This window comes from Ranitomeya variabilis, chromosome 4 (genome assembly GCF_051348905.1).
Source record: "Ranitomeya variabilis isolate aRanVar5 chromosome 4, aRanVar5.hap1, whole genome shotgun sequence".
NCBI lineage: Eukaryota > Metazoa > Chordata > Amphibia > Anura > Dendrobatidae > Ranitomeya > Ranitomeya variabilis.
This window is the reverse complement of record NC_135235.1, coordinates 533,166,570-533,189,959: the sequence shown is the minus strand read 5'-3', so window position 1 is coordinate 533,189,959 and position 23,390 is coordinate 533,166,570. Positions and strand designations below refer to the sequence as shown.

The 23,390-nt window shown below is 42.6% G+C and overlaps 1 protein-coding gene across 2 annotated transcripts in view; it reads right to left on the bottom strand.

Annotated features, from left to right (window-relative positions):
• RARA (retinoic acid receptor alpha) overlaps positions 1-23,390 on the bottom strand; it is a 143,910-nt gene that overhangs the window by 113,296 nt on the left and 7,224 nt on the right. The window contains exon 1 of one of the 2 annotated variants that reach the window (XM_077252392.1): positions 20,496-20,541. The exons of the other annotated variant lie outside the window; for it this stretch is intronic. The gene's annotated coding sequence lies outside the window, so the exon portion shown is untranslated. Of the gene's footprint in view, positions 1-20,495; positions 20,542-23,390 lie in introns of those variants that run through there. 2 annotated transcript variants of the gene reach the window in all.

Below are 23,390 nucleotides of genomic sequence, written 5' to 3'. Positions count from 1 at the left end.
CAGCCCCTTGAGAAAGCCCACGCGAAACGCGCGTCAAGACTGCTTGGTCTGACTACTTCTAAGGACTGATTTGGGTGAGATCATCTTTTCAGTGCTAGATTCATATTATATATATATATATATTTTGGGTACTTATGGTGTCACAGCCGTGATGGCAATACATTTTTTCTCCTAATTAAACCCATAGTATTAGATTCATCTTATTTTTCTAGCATTGTGATAGTGCTGCTATATGGATACATCTATAGTATAATATTGCATCATGGAGTGTATTATGGTCTCTGTATTCCCGGTCCGCATACATTTGTATTAGTGTCAGCCTTTATCTTTGCTCTTCACTGCAATTACTGTTGTCCAATTTTTCAATTTTTATAGCATTTCTTGAATTTGATTATTTATAAATAATTAATAAAATATTAATATATTTTATATGGGTATTTTTGTACTCCTTGTGTTTTTTTGTATGTAGCTATTGAACCTGCTCTACGCTTGGGTGGCGATCATTTTTATTGGGACATTTATACAGTGTCTTCAATGAAATGGCCCAGGAGGTTGCGGTAAGCGCACGCGTTGACTCCGGCGCCATTTTATTGAAGTAATGTACTACAATGTCAACATAGCAGTGCGCACGGTGGCCATAGGGATAATGGCAATGGCTGGCGCGTGTGCACTGCTCTGTTGACATTGTAGTACAATTCTTCCGTAAAATGGTGCCGCAGTCAGCACCTTCACATCCCACGGTATCAGTAGCCATTTTGTTGAAGACAATGTATCTGCGAATTTGCATACACAGTGTCTTCAATAAAATGGTGCAGTAGTGTAGAATGCGCACGTGCTGACTTTGGCACCACACTGTGCAGACATCACCCATCCCGGCTTTGGACAGAAGGACGCATCCACCGTTATATATACCGTAAGTGCATACCGCTGGCACAGAGTGAACAGGCCTTAACCTTCATGAAGCCGTGTCTCTACTTTATGCCTTTATCTTTGCATAGGTCTCACTACTAAAATTGTCTTGCCGTACTGAAAAAACACAATTGGTTATGTGGCAAGTGGGAAAAAAAAACAAAAACTAATGACATTAACAGACACCGACATATTGGTCAAAGATTTAGCCACAAAAGCAAAAGAATAAGGGGCTGATCCAAGGAAGGAGGATGGCTCAGATACAGAATATGTGTGGAAAAAAAAACACAAACGCAGCAGGAAGAGAAGCATGTAAGTGTAAGAGACGAGAAACTGGAGCAGACGTAAAGTGACCAGGCCGCCACTTTCATACACAATGCCAGGCTGTGCTTGTCCTAAAATGGCCTTGCAAGACACATTTTAATAGGTTCTGCATGAAAGCCGAGTCTGGAAACACAACCCCAATCCTCAACTGCTGGCATCGAGCCAGACTTTCCCAGAACACAGCCGTTTAAAGGGATACCAAACTATTTTTTTTTCAGGACCACTAAATATACAAAGCCAATTGCAAAAAGTTGTGTTGACTTGTATGAACTACAGAAATGCTGATCCTGGGGAGCGGATTATTATTTGTTTCTCACCTGTATTGTGTCTTTAAAGACGTTGGGCAAAAACCACAAGGAAAATACACACGTAAAAGCTATTGTGAAGCGTTTCATACCAGAATTGTGTTTACAGTCTAGGACTTTCCCCAGAGATGACAGACACCTGTTTGGAATGTATAATGTAAAATCTGATGAGCATTATACCCAGGAAACTAGTCGTATGAAAGGGCAGCTAATAAGGAGAGCTCCGAATATCCGTCATATAAAGGATTGGACAGAGACAGAAGAGGCCCCTGTGCAGGAACAATATATCGGCCCTTAGCAGTGCAATAGCTGGTTGTGGCCTCCTTAGCTCTTGGCTGCACCAATGGTATGTCCGCCCATGGGCACATATTTCAGGAACTTCTAAGAACTGGAGTGATGTGAGAAATGTGATGGCGTTAAGGTGACGCAAACTTTTTTTCTACACCTGTGCCTCATTCAGATGGGGTTTTTTTTTTTTTTTCTTTTAGTATAAGAAAATAAGAACCATTTTTCATAAGAGAATGGACAAAAAAGGTCTACTTTTCTTTCTCAAAAAAGAACACTACTTTTATCGATTGAGGCTGACCAGCAATAGCAGTCACAGCCTCATTTACGAGAAACCAGATTGCCCAAAAACGTTTGGATTTTTTCTAAAAAAATCAACAAACACTTTGGCCCCGATTTCTCAAGAGTAGAGTTAACAGAGCCGGTCTTGATGAAGGGGCACATTGGTGTTAGATACTCCTTGTTTACTAAGGGGTGCACAACTCTTAATGAATCCGGAGACCGGCTGATTAGTGGCATGCGCCAGGGAGTGGAGTAAGTTTTCTGGACGCCGCAGCTCATCATGAATTAGATGACCAGTGGTGTCCCTCACCTATTGTACCCCTGTTCAGCCAAATTTGGTGGAACTGGGAAAAGCTGGCAAGGAAATGCCAAAAATTTCAACATTTTTGTGTAACTCAGTGTTGAGCCAAAATGTTGCAACTAGTCAAAGCAATTTATGTAAATGCTTGGATGAATCGGGGTTTTTGCTTTTAAACTAGGAAGCCAGTGGCTGTACAATGTCAAGTGCGGGGCAACTGTAAGACACAAATTACGTGCCATGATTTTTACAGAATTTAATTTGCAAGACTTCTCTCACTTTTTTACTAAAGTTAATGGCAAAATTGGAAACCTGTGGTCCCCGTTATGTCTGCTTCCATGTACAGCTAAGATGGCACTTAAGTGCTGCTTTGGCACAAGTCATAGGAAATGATTCTCCATACGAGACAGATGTATTTGGCTACTTTAGCAGAAGTGGTAGGCAATGGCTGGTTGGACATGCTAAGATGTGTAGTTCCATCCAAGATGGCAATGGTGCCATGTCTGCTGTGTTCTATGGCAGTGTTCTCACCCTGCGGTACACATACCTGAAGTGTTCACCTCATTGCTTTAAGGAGTGTCTCCTGTGGTTGAGAAACAAAAGCTTGTCCTACCGCTGAGCTGTTTCATAAAGAAAAAAAAAGTTGGGGCATGGTCTTCCTGCTGGCAGGAATGCTGTGGTGGGAAATGTTGCCGCCGGTCGATGGCGTCGCCTATACTGGAAGTGGACTTATTATACTAAGGACTTCATAAATGTCATTATATGGGGGGCATATTATATTGGGAGGGGGCCTTAAATTGAGGGCTCTATGGATGTCATAATGGGATGGCCATTTTAATGAGGGCGCTAAGATTGTCATATACGGAGGGGGCCTATTATACCGAGAAGGTAATAGTTGTCATTATCTGGGGGGCATATTATACATGGGGACCTTTTATTTAGCGCTATATATATAGAAGTCATAATTGGAGAGCTGTTATAACGAAGGCACTAAGGCTATCATTATACAGGGGGTTGTGTTTAAATAAAAACTGGAATAACAATACACAATACAGTCTTATCCGTATTACAAAGAATCAAATAAAAATGGGTTTGCTCACCTGGGGGATTGTTAAAGTCATAACCTCTTTATTAGCTTTTCAGCAAAGACGGCTGCTGAAGTCCCACCAAACAGATAGTCCAACCTTGGGAATGAAAGTGGATATAAAACCAGAGCTGCCAAGGATCCAATATATGTTAGGAAACCAGATGCAGTATGTATGTGGTTTTATTTGTCAACGCGTTTCGAGGTGATCAAGCCTCTTCATCAGGACAACCACTACAATTGTGGTTTGTCCTGATGAAGAGATATGATCACCTCAAAACGCGTTGACAAATAATACCACATATATACCGCATCTAGTTTCCTATTGTATATTGGATCCTCGGCAGCGGAAGTTTTAGATCTACTTAAATCTCCAAGTTTTCTTAATATATGGAGGGGGGCCTATTATACTGAGGATGTCATAGGTATCATGATATGGGGGGCATATTATACTGAGGGGGCTTTTATTTAGGGCTCTATAGGTGTCATAATGGGAGGGTCTTACAGTGAGGGCAATAATTATGTCATTATACTGAGTGAGGTCAATTATACTGAGGACACAATAGGTGTCATTATATGGAGAGCTTATTATTCTTGGGAGGGCGTCTTATATTAAGGCACTATGGATGTTATAATAGGAGGATCATTATAATGTGGGCTCTAAGGATGTCATTATGCTGATGTCACGCTGGAGTCTGGGGGTGCAAGAGCATGTCATTATACAATGGACGCAATGATACAAGGGAGCTTGGATGTCTGACAATGTTATGGGAGACTAATGTTACAATGTATAGGGATAGGGTCTATATTAAGAGGGTTTGGCCTCGGTTCTTTTTATTTTTTTTCTTAATGTCGTCTGGTGTGTATTTATTTGGTGTAATATATATGTATGCTGTAGGTTGGGGAGAGTTATCAATAGGAGGCGCAGTAGGTAAAAATTTTGCGCTGTGCATTACGCTTGCCACTTTGTCTTCCATATTTGCCTCCACTAGCATTGCCACGGTACTGGAATCAGCTATAGGGGAACACATCTGAAAACTGTTGTCACTAGGAGGTACTTGTCTTAAGAAGAAGTGGACTGTAGCCCTTGGCATTATGACGCACCGGCACCAAACATCCGATTATGTCTGCGTGAATTATCACAATATTGTTTCACTTCCTATTCCGGCTTACGTATAGCTGATTGCAGAGGTTCCTTTTTACTTTTGAAAATTTTTGCAAGAAAATCTTACAACAGATCTGAAGAATATGTGATAAACAAATAAAACCTGATGCACTGCTTGACATTACTGTACTGCGGAGATTTCCCAAGGCACATCTTACCCGCGCACCAGGGGACAAAAGAGTTAATAGTCTGTCTGCCTTGTAGAACACTCACGCCCCCATAACATTTTAGGAGATTCCCCATTGACATAGCAAACTTACAAATACATACACTAAGTACTCACACAAAAGGGCAGGGAGCCTTTCTTCTGCTGCAGTTTGATAGCACAGGCTCTCCCCCACCCACGGCTGTAACCCTTTCATTGCCTTGTCAGCGGGTATGTGTGGGAGAATGGGACAGGCTTGGCCCAGTCTTACCTAAAATTAAATCTGGGTTTAGGAGATGTATGGACAGCAGCCAGACATACATACGAAGGATGAAGGGGAGGGAGGCAGTATAAAGGAGGAGGCCCAGAGGGTGGAGAGAGAAGTGAAAAATGGGACCAGGAGAATAATATATTATGAAGAAGACAGATGCTTCAGCCGCTGGAATCTACACTGTGCTAATAAGCTTGCCATGATGCAGACCAAAGATGCTTAGATTTGTAGCATCCGAGGGTACACAAGACCACAGTATGATTGGTGTCCGGCTTTACACCCAATGCCATAAATGTACCATTCACATTGGGCAAAGATCTGTGGGCAAGAAATATAGAATGTCAGCGAGAAACCGTTGTTCTACAATTCGACCCCCCCTCCCTACAAATGTAGAGCCAGATACGCTACGTCCAGAACATAGAGTCAAGGCCATAATACATGGGAATACATGTGTGTCTGATTAAGGTTCCTCTCTCACCCTCCACCCGTCTGCTCTCTCCCCACTCTCCTTTCTTGTTTTCAGATGTTTGGCCTGGAGATTCTCTCCAGGAAGTTGGTGTTCCTTCCCCTCTAGAGAGAGCCAAAGAGAAGGGGGTGGGAGACAAAAAGGGAAGACTGAGAGGGGAATTTAGGAGAGAGTGAGGGGAAAAGTGAAGTATGAGAATTAAAAAAGGTGACGGATCCATAGAACTGCAATAGAAGAGTAATGAGTGATGATGAGAGATGGAGCAGATAAAGAGGAGTAAGAGGAAGATGGGCAATAAGTAATGTAGATGTGCATTCCTGGGGGAGAATTGGGGTAAACTAGAACCTTTATGGACAGGCTTGCTAATGGTGCACTTACAGAGGTCAATTTCAGGAGTTGCACAATATCCAAGTCGCTCAGCGTTTGTTTACCACCCTCTTTACAATGCTAAAGAACAATGATTGGGAAAGAATGATTGCTAATACAACTGTGTTATGCCCTCCGTACAGTATCGTTATTGGCAGCACATACCCAGTTTACACCGGAGATGGGTTTTTAACGGTATGAACGATTCAATCAGCCATGAACAAGCATTCTGCTCGTTCGTTGGGTGATCGATGCCATGGTTACATATGCAGATAATCAGGAAAGAGTGTCCCTACGAAGGAGCGTTTCTACTTGTCTAAATGCACCATAAATAAGTTCTGCAGAAATATTTATGAACACATACACTGATAACGAAGGTGTCCTAACTATGAATGTAATGGACACAATATGTTTGCTAGACCCACTAGACATGTAATGTGTAGGTGTGTTCCCTTCTTGATTAGATGTTTTGTCGAATTCTTATGTCACCACATTTTTCTCTAGATATATCATGGCAGAAGTATTTTGGGATTTTTTCTTTCCTCCATGGGAGTTAGAAGTTTCTGTTCTAGATTCTTATGTTATTGGCGGATTTAAGGACTAAAATTTTAAAGGACAGATACTATATGTATTGATTACCATGTCAGAAAAGTGATTACTGATATAGGATACATTCAAAGGAAGCCAAGTACATGTCCGTTCCATAGACCACACTTTTGGACCTTGGGTAAGCAAATAATTCCATCTTGAGGTTTCGAAGATATTTTTGATGCAACCAAATTGACTTATGAAGAAATGGGGTCATTACGGATATACCATATTTGTTTTGGGCTTGTTGGACGTCCACCTGCTCAATCTTTTATTCTGGAAAAGCCACTAATTCTCCCCTCCCCATGGAAGACACTCTGTGGAACCAAGTGAAAGTGTGTATGGTGTTGTCGGGAGAAAAATCAACCTGCTAGCTAAGGTGTGTGGCCAGCTTAAGATCAAGTGTCAGGCGGCCATGCACACAAGTCTGTGCATGATAAGATCAGTGTAGTGGAGATTGCTGAAATATATTAAATATAATGCTACCTTAAAAAGAAAGAAATATACAGATCAAAGTGTTTGACCAAGAGGCACTCTTATCCTCTCTCTAATTTACGAGAATACTGGGCACAGCCAAGAGGAGAAGTGTTCTCAATGGGGAGAGGGGAACAAGCAGCTGCCAGACACCGCTGAAAAAACTACTAACAGTATGTTAAAAATCCAACCCAATATATAATGTCATAGAAAAGTTAAGATAGATGGTTGACTGGTCCTGCCAAAGTTGACTTGTTCGACTAACATCTGTTGAATGTCTATGGCCAGCTTAAAAATATATGACTTTTGGAAGACAATGCAAAGCACAAATGCTAACATGAGGAATACATAAGAAGAAGGAGAAAGAGGCGACGGGAAGAAAATAAGTAACAGTTAATCAGAGGTAGACTTCATGCACATTGTAGCATTGTAGCTGTGTGCATGGAACCTATTAAAAAGTACATGGGGTCCCTGCAGCTCCGTTCTCCAGAATAACACTCTGTGCCGCCTTTATGGCACTTTTGGATGTAACCATATTATGTCAATTTTCTCTCCAAAAACAATGCTTGTATACCCCCATAAGGCCAGCTCACACATTCCCATTTTTTGTTCAGTCAGTTCTGAGACTTCAGGACCAGCCGATGGTCTCCTGACCAGGACTAAACAGTCTCATTGGCAGATATGAGGCTGTCAAGTTGGGGTCAAGAGCATGGCGGTGCGGAGATTGCAGTCTGTTCCACGTCCATGAAACTCGGACACATGAAGCCAGATTGACACAGCATTTTGACAGAGCATAGAGGTGTTGTTTTCTGTTGTATTCTATACAAAAATATTCTGCATCCCTCCATATCAATTTTGGGAGGATAAACGTGTTAATTACTTTTAAATGTTGAACAAGAACACACAAAAAAAAGGATTTTAAATAGTATAAGTGTCAGATGTCTTCATTCTAAGTGTGGTATGCAGTGCTGTTATGTGTGTGTCCCATTTCAAGAGCTGTAAAACTACAACACCCAAAGGATGACGACTGCACTAAAAGATGAAGACTCACATGCAAAGAAGAACAACAATGTATTAGAACATCCATAGCATAAGACAAAGATGGAAGATGAGTAAAAGAACAAGCAATACTCAACAATATAGTCTGCAATTTACACTAACCACTCACAAAACGCTCTCACTTCCCTTCTCACTCTCTGGGCTCCGTTTCCGCTGTGCCCCCTCCTCCTCCCACAACCCAATGCAGACATGCTGTACTACACCCCCCTATACTTGGCTGACCTCATACTTCCTGGCGTGACTACCAGCTGTGCCCGGCAAAATGCCACTTCCTGTCACTAGCACTCACGGGTAGACAATTCAGATTCTCACTTCCTGAAAATTATCCCCCTACTTTTTGTATTATTTAAATGCACATTTTATATCTCAATAACATACAACTTGAGGATGTAAGTTACCAGTCTGTGTTTTTTTCTGGTGGCTTTTTTTTTGTGCAGATACTGGGCTGAATTTCCTGGAAATATACAGGGTGAAATGAACCCGAAAGACTCCTAGATTCCAGGAATTCCACCCTCAGACAGACAGGTGAAAAAAAAGCTACATACATGACAGCTACAAACAACTAATCTCTTTGAAAAGCTAGGTTGAATTCATGCTTTTCAAAGAAATGTTAACATCTCATTTACATCGGGAGTATATCTCCGATGTCCCCACAGGCCACCATTTGCTAGAAAGTCTACTTTTGGCATACAATCTCCTGGTATGCGCAGGCATACCTTTTCTTCTCTAGTAAAGGTGTGCACAGTTTATTTTGTTTTCCTATGCAGGCGGACATAAGTAATAAAACTTTCAAAGTGCGGCGTACTTTTTTACAGTGTTAGCCTTTAGGAGATATTTCCCATTATGTAACAATACTACGTAGGCTTCCACTCGAGGTAATATCAGGAGATACCCCTGATGCTTATCTCCAACGTAGGCTCAAAACGAGCTGGAAACAGAGGATAAGTCATTAATAAAAACCTATGCTGCTAGACCAGGAAACCTATGCAGTTAGATCAGGAGATACCCTTGACGCTTACGTCCAACATAAGCCCAAAACTAGCTGGAAACAGAGCCTAAGCCATACAAAAAAACCTACACTGCTAGATCAGGAAGCCTATGCAGTTGGATCAGGAGATACCCTTGACGCTTACATCCAACATAAGCCCAAAACGAGCTGGAAACAGAGCCTAAAGGTACCGTCACACTCAGCGACGCTGCAGCGTTATAGACAACGAGCCGATCGCTGCAGCGTCGCTGTTTAGGTCGCTGTTTAGACGTCAAACACAGCAGCTCCAGAACGATGCAGGAGCGATCCTGTGACGTAACGGTGACTCACTTATCGTTCTCACAGGTCGTTAGCTCCATGTAAAACATCGCTGGCGTTGTTGCTTTTGCTGTCAAACACGACGATACACGCCGACCTGACGACCAAATAAAGTTCTGGACTTCTAGCTCCGACCAGCGATATCACAGCGGGATCCAGATCGCTGCTGCGTGTCAAACACAACGAGATCGCTATCCAGGACGCTGCAACGTCACGGATCGTTGTCGTTCTCGTTGTAAAGTTGCTGAGTGTGAAGGTACCTTTAGCCATACAAAAAACCTACACTGCTAGACCAGGAAGCCTATGCAGATGGATCATGTTTCTAGTCACATTCATTGTAAAGATGAGAAAGCTAAACAGTCATAGTAACTTCAGCCATCAGTGCCAACTATGACAAGTTATACACAGAAAACTCTGCACTCTCCAAAACTTCATATAAGACTTAATTCACAAAACAATAGATAATCTAAAAACAAGTGATGACACTTTTTGGTCATGGGACTTCCTCTGGCCACCAGAAAGTCCAATCTATCACATGGCGTTAATTTTGCCTGGCGCTTGGTATATACTGTGTGTTATGCTCATATAGTAGGCATGTATACAGCACAAAACGCCCAGAAAAACCATTGTACATTATATAGAGATCCAACACTGTGTGATCCTATCCTGATAATCTACAGCCAGGGGATCACTGTGCATTATACAGATACCCAGCATTGTGTGATCCTGTCCTGATCATCTAGTGTCAGGAAATCATTGAACATTATATAGAGATCCAGCACTGTGTGATCCTCTCCTGATAATCTACTCACTAGGTCGCATATATATACCCTGCACCGTGTCATCGTTTCCTAGTAATTTGCACCACAGTGAACTGCAGAGAAACCCAGCAATGACTCAGGGACTTGTGCGTGGCCCGGGCCCACACACACTCACACACCAGGACACAGAATAATTTCCATGTTCTCCACATGTGTGAGGTTTTACTACAAGGACTGTGACTCTATATTTAGGTATAAACATGAACTGCACTCTAAAAACAGATCCGTGTGCTTCCAATTAACACTTCTAGTGGGAAGATGTAACTCGTTCTGTGCCACTGTGCCAGAAATATGCTGGTGAAGACAGTTCCATGATCCCCCTCTTGGGACCTCTCTACCATAAGCTCTGGCACAATTCTACTTAAAGGGATTGCACACTACTGGACAACCCCAGCTTCATCACTTCAAGATCCTAACTCAAGTAAAACCAATTTATACTCATCTCCAGTAGTTGTGATGTTCCAGCAATGTCAGCATTACAGTTCCCGGTGAGTGACGTGACTTGTTGTCACTCTCCTGGATCGTCAACATCTCTAGAATGGCACCGCTGCAGTAGGTGAGTATCCACTGTTTTTATTTTAATTGGGGTTCTGAATTGATTACACTGGGGTTGACCAGTAGCAGACAACCCTTTTAAAAGATATTTCCAAATTTGTCTCAAAATATTAGTAATGGGTAGAGTTGAGCGAATATGTCCGGAATCGGTCGCCAAATCTGAATTTGCCATATTCGTGCAGAATTTATGTTTGACGATCGATTCCGAACATATTCGGTCATTTCTACTCCCATTGACTGCAATGATGTTCAGCGAATATTGCAAATACAATATTCGTTGCCGATTGTAATCGGAACCAAATTTTGAAAACGTAGCTCAACTTTACTAATGGTATAAATCATATAGAAAATGCCCTAACATTAAAACGTATTTTATTGTTTAAAAACAAGGCAAACTGCCAAAACCCAACCAAAAAACACACAAAAAAGTATGTTGCAGTAAAACCCTGAAAGCAGGAGCGGCTGTGCATCGGCGTCACCAGAGGACGGCCCCTCACTGGTGGTGTGCGGTCCAGATTAGGCATGCGCAGTGACTTTGTCTGTGTTCCGGAGCGGACATGCGCAGTTGATCGCCTAGAACGCCACAGGAAATGGGAAGGAGGAGTCCTCTAGAGGATGCGGTTGGCGGGGATTACAAAAGCAGGTATCTTGTTATCGGCAGATTACTTACCATCAGATATGACACGTATCATTTTTACATCGGGCCTCCTGATGAGCCGGAATGGGCGAAACGCGTAGAGGCGCTTTAATATAAGGGCATATGGGGAGCCACTGCTGAAACTGGGAGATGAGTATCTGTATATCCTATTTTCTATGGTGTTGATACAAAGCATAATATAAACACCGTATTTGCTGCTGTTGCAGGAGGTCTAAATTTATGACGCATCTAATTAATCTAACTGTTTTATATCCTGCACAACAGTCATTTCATAGGGTACTCAGGCTTATATATTTAAGTGATCTCCTATAGTGCGGCTATATATGGTGTCCCCAACATTTGCCATGTGTTCATAACAATGTTTTTAATATTGGGGATATAGCTTTTCCCTAGCACAGGCAAGTTTCATGTATTAGTGATAGAGGATCCTCTAGCTTATGGGTAGAGGCTCTCACTAGCGGCGGTAGGGTGCAATAGGGCCACTAGGGCTAGTCATCGTGGAGCGGGGGCGCCATAACGCTCCCCCCTAGGGCGTCAACCTCCGCAGCCAGGCAGGGGCGTATCTAGTTGCTTGTGCTAGGGTTATCTAGTCTATATTGCCCTTAGTGTTTGGGTATTTTGTGTTTGAGCACTTTTTTGTGTGTTTTTTGGTTGGGTTTTGGCAGTTTGCCTTGTTTTTAAACAATAAAATACGTTTTAATGTTAGGGCATTTTCTATATGATTTGTACCTATTTCCCTACTATACAACTTTACTAATGGGTCACAATCTAAACTGCAAATTTAACCGTAAATTTGTGTAAAAAAAAAAAAAAAAAAAAGAAAGTTTATGAATAGTTAGGATCAAGAAAATGGAATACTTTGATACAGATTGCACAATTTGCATTAGATTAGGAACACAGGCCCAGGGAGTCCCTGTGGGGCAATTATGGTTAACACTAATTTATATCATATAAATATAAATGGAGCTACATTCATAAGGGGAGATAGCAGAGTACGCCCAACTATGTCAGACTGTCCCATAGTCAATGGAAAGAAAGGTGATGCAAACTCTTGTTCAAAGCTCCATTCGATCGGGACATTTCACTGCCTTGCTGTCAGGATCGGTAAGGTCCCTGTAGATAAGTAACAACTTGACAAGTGGGACAACCCCATTAATAAGCGTGTTACGTAATAATACAATTATTAAAACAATCTCTCTTATAACTGGAAGCATGTAACCTATCCATAACTGGTCTTGCTCTGTGTAGTGGTTACAATTTCATTATAGATAATGTTCTTTACAATTAATAACCCTGACTGATACATTGTACCAAAGTAGCAGAAAAACTTGTGTGACTGGGGCTGATGTGTTTAATTTTTTAAAATCTCATCTGAAAACAGGACTAGGTACCTACCGTTGTGCCAACACTGACTGCAAATATGAGTGTTCTCATTCACTGACAAAAATCTAATATAATGAAAAGGGTGAAGAATTGAACCACTACGGGCCATTTCATAAATTGGTCTTAACCTAATTTATTACGGAACGTACATCTCTAAGTAAAGTTGTCATCTGATACTAAATGCTTTGAGCAGGTGTAAGTTTATCTAAAAAAATTATACCAGTTTCTGTTAATAATTTCAGACATGTCAAAAGAAAATTTTGGCACACATCATATTTGCACTAAAGTTTACTACCTTTTACAACTTCATGAATTCTCCTAAAAACAGAAAGAAGTAAATCATTATTGGCTTAAAAAGGAATACATTTAATGGATGTTGTCAAATATTTGGACAACCCCTTCTTGGATACTATATTACCCAGTGTGAAATATAATTAACGCACTGGCGGTATTCCAGCAATGTCGGCGCAGGGTCTCCAGGGGATTACTCACTCTGCATTGTTTTCCACACATTTTTCGAGTGTAAAAAAAAAACAATTCACTTTACAAAGTGAATAAGATTTCTGAAATCTCATGCCCAGGTTGCTTATTTTTTCTGTGTGGATTTGAACCACCAAAGCATTTTTTTTTTTTTTTCAAATCTGCAGCATGTGAGGTCTTTCAGCATTTTTGATTTGCTGAAATGAATGGGGAGAAAACCCACAAAAACGCATAAAAATACACGTATTTCAAGCTGCATTTTTTCTGCCAGACCAGATTGCTATGGACCTTGTTGGGTCCCTGGTTAAGTCTGCCAGAGGGCACCAATATATCCTGGTGGTCATGAACTATGCAACACAGTACCCAAAGGCAGTACCAATGAGAAACTCCTCCGCCAGGATCATAGCCAGAGAACGAGTTCATATTTTCTCGAGGACGGGCCTGCCAAAGGAGATCCTGACGGACCAAGGAATGCCATTCATGTCCAAGGTAATGGTAGAGTTATGTAAGGCTCTCCAGAATACACAACACAGGTGAACCATCCGCAGACGGACAGCTTGGTGGAGAGGTTCAATAAGACCTTGAAGTCCATGCTTAAGAAGGTCATTGAAAAGGATGGCCAAAACTGGGATTGCCTACTCCTGTACTTGCTGTTCTCTATTAGGGAAGTTCCACAGGCCTTTATGGGATTCTCACCGTTCAAGTTGTTATACGGATGGCACCCCCAGGGACTTTTGGATTTTGTGAAGGAGATCTGGGAAGCCTATGCTACACCCCACTTAAGTATCATCGCGCATATGGCCCAGATGCAAAAAAGGATCACAAAGGTAATGCCAATCGTGAAGTAGTTCCTCCTTCAAGCATAAGAGACCCAGGCAAGGGTCACAATCGGTCGGCTGAGACAATTTAGCCTGGGAGACCGGGTGTTGATCCTCCCCACGGTCTAAAGTAAATTTCTGGCCAAGTGGAAGGGGCCATACGAGGTGGTCAAGAAGCTGAGTGACGTCAACTACAAGGTCCAACAGCCTGAGAGAAGAAAGCCATATCAGGTGTACCATTTCAACCTGCTTTAACGATGGTGAGACTAAGAACTGGTGAAAGCTATGCACTTGGGAGCCAATCCGGAAGCCAAGGTCGAGGATGCCACAGTGGCAGAGACACTGCCACCGGACCAGAAACAAAAGTGCAGAGAACTGCTTCAGGGGAACCTGCTTTTGAAGTTGTCATGACGCAGGGTGTGGCGCATGAAATCCTGATGGAACCACATGTGCGGGTGAACCAACAGCCATACAGAATCCCCGAAGCCCGAAGGAGAATGATGAGCCTGGGCGTCATCGAGAAGTCAAAGAGTGGCTGGTCCAGACCCATTGTCCTTGTGCCGAAGACTGATGGAGAATGGCATTTCTGTAATGCCTGCAGGAAACTCACTGAAGTGTCCAAATTCAATGCATATCCGATGCCCTGCGTCAATGAACTCATTGATAGGCTAGGGTCAGACAGATACATCACCACCCTGGACCTAACAAAAGGGTACTGGCAAATAATTCTCTCACAGTGCCAAGGAGAAGACGGTCTTCTCTACACCGGATCCTAGCCCCTCACAAAAAGTACGGCTACCTCGACGATATTGTGATAGTCATTTGTAGAAGGTCCAGTGGATGCGCTGAGGAAGGCAGGGTTTACCATAAACCCAAAGAATTTTGCCATGGGGAAAGAGGAGGCAAAATACTTGGTCTACATCATCGGAAGAGGTAAAATAAAGCCACAAGTTAATAAGGTGGAAGCAATACAAAATTGGCCAAACCGATCTCCAAGAAACTGGTTAGAGCTTTTCTGGAAATTGTGGGATACTATCAGCGGTTTATATCGAATTTCACCATCATAGCAGCACCCCTGACCGACTTTTTTAAGGGCACAAAGACGTTGATGGCCAAATGGTCTCCTGAAGTAGAGATGGCATTCCAAGAGTTGAAGCTCGCCCTGTGTAAGCAGCTGGTCTTGATCGCACCTGACTTCAGTAGGGAATTCGTGGTCCAGACAGATGCCTCAGAGGTCGGGTTAGGAGCCATGTTGCCTCAGGAAGAAAGCAGGGAGGAAAATCCAGTCCTGTATTTAAATAGGAAACTCTCATCCTGTGAGAAAAACTATGCCATTGTAGAAAAAGAAAGCTTGGCAATCAAATGGGCAATTGACACCCTGAGGTACTACCTTTTAGGCCAGAAGTTCAGTCTAGTGTCAGATCATGTGCCCCTAAGATGGATGAGGGAAAGGAAGGGGAAGAAAGCATGGGTGACTAGATGGTTTTTAGGGCCCAGGATGTCAACTTTCATGTGGAACACAGGCCTGGGAAACTGCACGGTAAAGCAGTTGCAATCTAGACTTCCCTGTCTGGTGACTAAAGGTGCCAAAACTCCCAGCTTTGGGCAGAGGGGGCGGGATATGTGAAAAAGTCACTAATAAAGTGCTGGAGGGAAGATATGCATCACTGAGGTTATTAGCTTCAGTGATATGAACGTAGAAAAATGCTTCAGCACACTAAGTGCTGAGAGGAGTTAACTGACCATATTTAGGGCTAGAAAAGCTGAAAAGTGGGTGGGAGGCTGTTCACCATATCTCCAGTGTGGAGTCCAGAGGATAAATACACAACCTTCTGGCTCATTCAGGGTTGGTTGTGCCTGGAGATGGTAGCTCCAGAGCTGTGTTTGAGGATATGGAAAGTTGAAGTTTTGTTTGTTTCCTGAGCGGGTGGATTCCTACAGCAACATGGACTGTGCCCGTTTGTTTTTATTTTGTGTTCCTGTTAGGCCAGAAAGGCCGTATTTATATGGCTAACCCTGCCCTGGTTTATGCTGGACCTCAATGAGGCAGTGGAAAATTTAAAGGGATAGTGTTGCTGTGTCTACTTCTATGAGCAGCCAAGTGAGCCGATCTACCACAGCCTGTAAACAACCAGTGATTGGCATTTATCAATGGGTTTGAGTAAATGGGCCATTATATTAGTGGGTACAGTTACATACATTAAATAAGACACTACAAGGTGCCAAATATGAAAGTCCTAAAACCAGTCAGCATCTCTGACCATGATCATACAAGGAAGTACATGACACAAGTGTCCTATGAGTCAGTGGAGAGTACGTCACATGAGCCGTCTGAACTGTGCAGTCATAAACCTGATGTCTAAGTATGGGGTTTCCCTTTATCAATTATAGTTTCTGGTTTTATCGTCATGGGTATGGGTAGCTTAATAATAGTTTATTAGGGCATTGCTGATAATGTAATTACTGAAATTATGTTTTAAGAGTCTCAAAAGCTAAAAAGGAGTGTCCTATCGAGCACAAAAATTGTCTCACACATGTCCTGTTGCCTAAATACATCTGGATGGTAGAAGAAGACACTAGCATTACAACGGGTCATCATAGGTTATGCATTGGGGCCAGACTTGAATTTAAAACTAAAATCAGCACCAAAATAATAGACAATATTATGTGAAATGGCCATATACAGAAATGTCTACTGTTCAACCAAACACACAGGATTGCTCCATAAGAAGACCTGTATCTGTCACGTCAGCACTGTGATATACATGCGATCCATTCGCGGAGACATAATAATTACCAGGCACACATCTGCATCCTTCAGTACTTGCTGGCATCCCTTTTTTTACTGTCTGACACGCTGTAAACCGCAATGACCTAAAGAAATTGCACAACAGATACCTTTTCATAGTTACACAACTAATAAATGTGCCAAAAAGTGTGAGAGAACAACACAATCCAATGTTACAGTAAGCAAAAAGAACATACCACTATATAGAAAGCCAGCAAAGTACTGAACAAAACTACTGCCCATTGAATCATTAGCAAGTCTGTGCTATGAAAATGCACTTGACAGTTGCCAAAAACACAGAAAAATGTACTGTGTACTTTTGTATACGGAGTTGTCAGCAATCAAATCTCTACAAATGGGTGACAACAGAAGATCCCTTTAAGCCTCAGCTTTTACTGCCTGTCCACTTTAAAATGTTTTGGTTATTATGGTCTGTCACTGCATAGAAGCAACATCTACAGTATCATCAGTAGAAAGTATTGCCCACACATAGATCTATTTTTGTAAAAATTACACATATCAAATAGACTATGTCATAAAAGCCATGATGTAAGGTCCATATTATGTATCATACACAAGTGGTACTCAAGCACAGACAAGCACTTCCAGGGGACTTGCTGTGCCTTGCTGTCTGTGAGAGACGTAATTTTGCCAAGCTTTGTAATAAACAGACCAAACACTGGGCATAATGTAAGCGAGCACGCCGATTAGAAAGGCCAGCTTTCCTCAGACCATTCCAAAAATTAAATCAATTAGTTGATCGAGAGCTTCTAAACTTCAAAACTTTCCATCTATACATCTACTGAGTCAAAATAACATTTAGCATAATTGGAACCACTGGCAAGGAGTCAGGTGTCAAACAGTGGGCATCAAATTCAGTGCTTGTAGATGAGCAGAGAAGATCTGAGAACTTATGCTGCCGATATCATCCAGTTTTTTCATGGTCATCATGTCTTTCAGTTGAGACCGGATATCACACCTGCCCTCTATAGAGCTACAGTGACTGCAGTAGGATACATCTTTTACATCAGGTAGTGAAGAAAGATCCCATATTTCTCCTTCTGTGTGTTCCGTTTTATAAGTTTGAAAATTTTTGATGGGGTACTTGACTGGCAATCCAACACTGGGTCCATTTTGCCCAAATCTGGCTTAGAAGAAAATGTATTTCATATACACTGCTCAAAAAAATAAAGGGGACACTAAAATTCCACATCCTAGATATCACCGAATGAAATATTCCAGTTGTAAATCTTTATTCATTACCTAGCCGAATGTGTTGAGAACAATAAAACCTAAAAATTATAAACGTAAATCACAACTAATATCCCACGGAGGTCTGGAGTTGGAATGATGCTCAAAATCAAAGTGGAAAATGAAGTTACAGGCTGTTCAAACGTCAGTGGAAATGCCTCAAGACAAGGAAATGATGCTCAGTAGTGTGTGTGACCTCCAGTTGCCTTTATGACCTCCCTACAACACCTGGGCATGCTCCTGATGAGGCGGCGGATGGTCTCCTGAGGGATCTCCTCCCAGACCTGGACTAAAGCATCCACCAACTCCTGGACAGTCTGTGGTGCAACGTGATGTTGGTGGATGGTGCGGAACATGATGTCCCAGATGTGTTCAATCGGATTTAGGTCTGGGGAATGGGCGGGCCAGTCCATAGCTTCAATGCCTTCATCTTGCAGGAACTGTTGACACACTCCAGCCACATGAGGTCTGGCATTGTCCTGCATTAGGAGCAACCCAGGGCCAACCGCACCAGCATATGGTCTCAAAAGAGGTCTGAGGATCTCATCTCGGTACCTAATGGCAGTCAGGCTACCTCTGGAGAGCACATGGAGGGCTGTGTTGCCCTCCAAAGAAATGCCACCCCACACCATTACTGACCCACTACTAAACCGGTCATGCTGAAGGATGTTGCAGGCAGCAGATCGCTCTCCACGGCATCTCCAGACTCTGTCACATGTGCTCAGTGTGAACCTACTTTCATCTGTGAAGACCACAGGGCAAATTTGCCAATCCTGGTGTTCTGTGGCAAATGCCAAGCATCCTGCACGGTGTTGGGCTGTGAGCACAACCCCCATCTGTGGATGGCGGGCACTCAGACCATCCTCATGGAGTCGGTTTCCAACCATTTGTGCAGACACATGCACATTTGTGGCCTGCTGGAGGTCATTTTGCAGGGCTCTGGCAGTGCTCCTCCTTGCACAAAGGCCTAGGTAGAGGCCCTGCTGCTGGGTTGTTGCCCTCCTATAGCCTCCTCCACATCTCCTGGTGTACTGGCCTGTCTCCTGGTAGCGCCTCCAGTCTCTGGACACTACGCTGACAGACACAGCAAACCTTCTTGCCACAGCTTGCATTGATGTGCCATCCTGGATGAGCCGCACTACCTAAGCCACTTGTGTGGGTTGTAGAGTCTGTCTCATGCTACCACGAGTGTGAAAGCACAAGCAACATTCAAAAGTGACCAAAACATCAGCCAGAAAGCATTGGTACTGAGATGTGGTCTGTGGTCCCCACCTGCGGAACCACTCCATTATTGAGTGTGTCTTGATAATTGCCAATAATTTCCATCTGTTGTCTATTCCATTTGCACAACAGCATGTGAAATTGATGGTCAGTGTTGCTTCCTAAGTGGACAGTTAAAATAAAGTGTTCCCTTTATTTTTTTGAGAAGTGTATTTTATTCACTTATATAGCGCCATTAATTCCACAGCCCTTTACAGACATCATCATCACTGTCCCAATTGGAGCTCAGAATCTAGATTCCCTATCAGTATGTCTTTGGAGTATGGAAGGAATCTGGAAAACCTGGAGAAAATCTATGAAAATACAAGGAAAACATATAAACTCTAGTGATGAGCGAACAGACTCGTTACTCGAGATTTCTCGAGCATGCTCGGGGGTCCTCTGAGTATTTTTTAGTGCTCAGAGATTTAGTTTTGCTTGCCACAGCTGAATGATTTACATCTGTTAGCCAGCATAAGTACATGTGGGGTTGCCTGGTAGCTAGGCAATCCCCACATGTACTTATGCTGGCTAACAGATGTAAATCATTCAGCTGCGGCAAGAAAAACTAAATCTCCGAGCACTAAAAAATACTCGGAGGACCCCCGAGTGTGCTCGAGAAATCTCGAGTAACGAGTATGTTCGCTCATCACTAATAAACTCCTTACAGATTTTGTCCTTGGTGGCATTTGAATCCAGAACCCAGCACTGCAAAGCAACAGTGCTAACCACTGAGCCACCGTGCTGCCCTCGATCATTGTCTACTATATTAATTACAATTTGTTTTACAATTTTACAATTTGGAACTTAATTGTTACTTTACGATGTGTGCCAGCTTTATGGGACGGTCCTCACTTCTGTGATGCTTGACCTTATTCTGTAGCATCCAGCTGCCCTCACATCCCATAGTGTCATGCTCAGCACTCTAACCAATAGGAAGAAAGAAACATATCCTGCTCCTGCCCCTCGTCGAGTATAATTTGTCTAAAGTGTGCAATATACTGTAAATGAATATTCTGTGCTGAAGGCAGAAATGATCCTGCTAGACTGAGAAGATGATACTTAACCTAGTATAAAAAAAAAACATACCCCTAAGAACCAACCGACATAAAAACAGGCAACTCAATAAATAAAACAGCATAAAGTATACGAACCATACACAGACTGAGAAAAGCGCACAGATCTTCTGTGTCCAGCAGATCTCTGATTTACCGAATTAATGCGCGTCAGTCCCAGCTCCACCCTCCTCCCTGGACTTTGTAATGAGGGCAAAGATCCTTGTGTTACGGTATATACAGTAATTAGTGCCCACATAACACATCAATGGTAAGAAGCATATGAAAAACAACACTAATCCGCTCTCACTTATTCCATAAACATGCATGGCATAACAACTACCACTACCAGCCGATGGCTGATCTAGAACTATTTCGCTTCTTCCCAATGAAAAGAATCAAAATAAATCACCATAAAAATATAAAGCAGTTAAAGTCAACGCAAGACATTTCCAACCAAGTGTCTGAAACATCATCCTTGGCTTCACCACTTGCTGCCAATAAGAGGTCAATGACTAGAGACACACATTGTACTATGCATTTATCATGAACTTAATGATAAAGAATGTACGAAAGAAATAATGGAATGACAGCAACACAATAGGATGCGAGTAAGGCTGCTTTCACACTAGCGTCGGTACGGGGCCGTCGCGCTGCGTCGACCCGACGTACCGACGCATACTGTGAAAAAAATGCCCGACGTGGGCAGCGGAAGCAGTCTTACGACGCTTCCGCTGCCCCATTGTAAGGTCCGGGGAGGAAGGGGCAGAGTTTCGGCCGTGCATGCGCTGTCGAAAATGGTGGACACGACGTGCAAAAAAAAACGTTACATGTAACTTTTTTTGTGCCGACGGTCCGCCATAACACGACGCAACCGTCGCACGACGGTTGCGACGTGTGGCACTGCGTCGCAATGCGTTGCTAATAAGTCTATGGAGAAAAAAACGCATCCTGCGGGCAACTTTGCAGGATGCGTTTTTTCTCCACAACGTCGCATTGAGACGTGCAGTGCCTGACGCTAGTGTGAAAGTAGCCTAAGAAGGTAATGATTAAGAAAAGCCCTTTCTTTTCAAAACAATCCCACTCCCTGCAAGCCCTCAAATTATTTCCAGCATCCACTTACTAACCTGCAATCTTTTTAATCATATTGAAATGTCAGAACTATGTCCCTGCTCACCTCCAACCTATGTGACTCACGTGATTGTTCAATTGAGGCAGAGCAATTGATCATGTTTCTTAACCTTAGATCGTTGTCAGCCAAACATGGTCTCTCAACTCCTCCATACACATGATTGCTCAGCTTGTTAATATGTTCCCTATAAGAGGAGTTGAATTACGAGCTTCCACTCTGGCACTGCCTTATTCTGTACTCACTGTCGGAAGTGATCAGTCCTGAAGGGACAACCACATTCCTCCTTTTACCAAGGGGTTATATTAACAAGTTGTACACTTAAAGCCCTCATACACATTAGATAGCTATTCAACAGACAAAAGGATAGGCTGTCGAAACTTCAATGGCCAGATTACTATAATTCCCCAACATCACCTGATGCCCCTCTATACAGTCATGGCCAAAAGTATTGACACCCCTGCAATTCTGTCAGATAATACTCAGTTTCTTCCAGAAAATGATTGCAAACACAAATTCTTTGGTATTATTATCTTCATTTAATTTGTCTTAAATGAAAAAACACAAAAGAGAATGAAGCAAAAAGCAAAACATTGATCATTTCACACAAAACTCCAAAAATGCGCCAGACAAAAGTATTGGCACACTCAGCCTAATACTTGGTTGCACATCCTTTAGCCAAAAAAACTGTGACCAACCGCTTCCGGTAACCATCAATGAGTTTCTTACAATGCTCTGCTGGAATTTTAGACCATTCTTCTTTGGCAAACTGCTCCAGGTCCCTGATATTTGAAGGGTGCCTTCTCCAAACTGCCATTTTTGGATCTCTCCACAGGTGTTCTATGGGATTCAGGTCTGGACTCATTGTTGGCCACCTTAGAAGTTTCCAGTGCTTTCTCTAAAACCATTTTCTAGTGCTTTTGAAGTGTGTTTTATATCATTGTCCTGCTGGAAGACCCATGACCTCTGAGGGAGACCCAGCTTTCTCATACTGGGCCCTACATTATGCTGCAAAATTTGTTGGTAGTCTTCAGACTTCATAATGCCATGCACACGGTCAAGCAGTCCAGTGCCAGAGGCAGCAAAGCAACCCCAAAACATCAGGGAACCTCCGCCATGTTTGACTGTAGGGACCGTGTTCTTTTCTATGAATGCCTCTTTTTTTCTCATGTAAACTCTATGTTGATGCCTTTGCCCAAAAAGCTCTACTTTTGTCTCATCTGACCAGAGAACATTCTTCCAAAACATTTTAGGCTTTTTCAGGTAAGTTTTGGCTTTTTTATGTCTCAGGGTAAGAAGTGGTGTCTTTCTGGGTCTCCTACCATACAGTCCCTTTTCATTCAGACGCCGACGGATAGTACGGGTTGACACTGTTATACCATCGGACTGCAGGGCAGCTTGAACTTGTTTGGATGTTAGTCGAGGTTCTTTATCCAACATCCGCACAATCTTGCGTTGAAATCTCTTGTCAATTTTTCTTTTCCGTCCACATCTAGGGAGGTTAGCCACAGTGCCATGGGCTTTAAACTTCTTGATGACACTGCGCACGGTAGACACAGGAACAATCAGGTCTTTGGAGATGGACTTGTAGCCTTGAGATTGCTCATGCTTCCTCACAATTTGGTTTCTGAAGTCCTCAGACAGTTCTTTGGTCTTCTTTCTTTTCTCCATGCTCAATGTGGTACACACAAGGACACAGGACAGAAGTTGATTCAACTTTAATCCATGTCAACTGGCTGCAAGTGTGATTTAGTTATTGCCAACACCTGTTCGGTGCCACAGGTAAGTTACAGGTGCTGTTAATTACACAAATTAGAGCAGCATCAAATGATTTTTCGAACAGTGCCAATACTTCTGTCCACCCC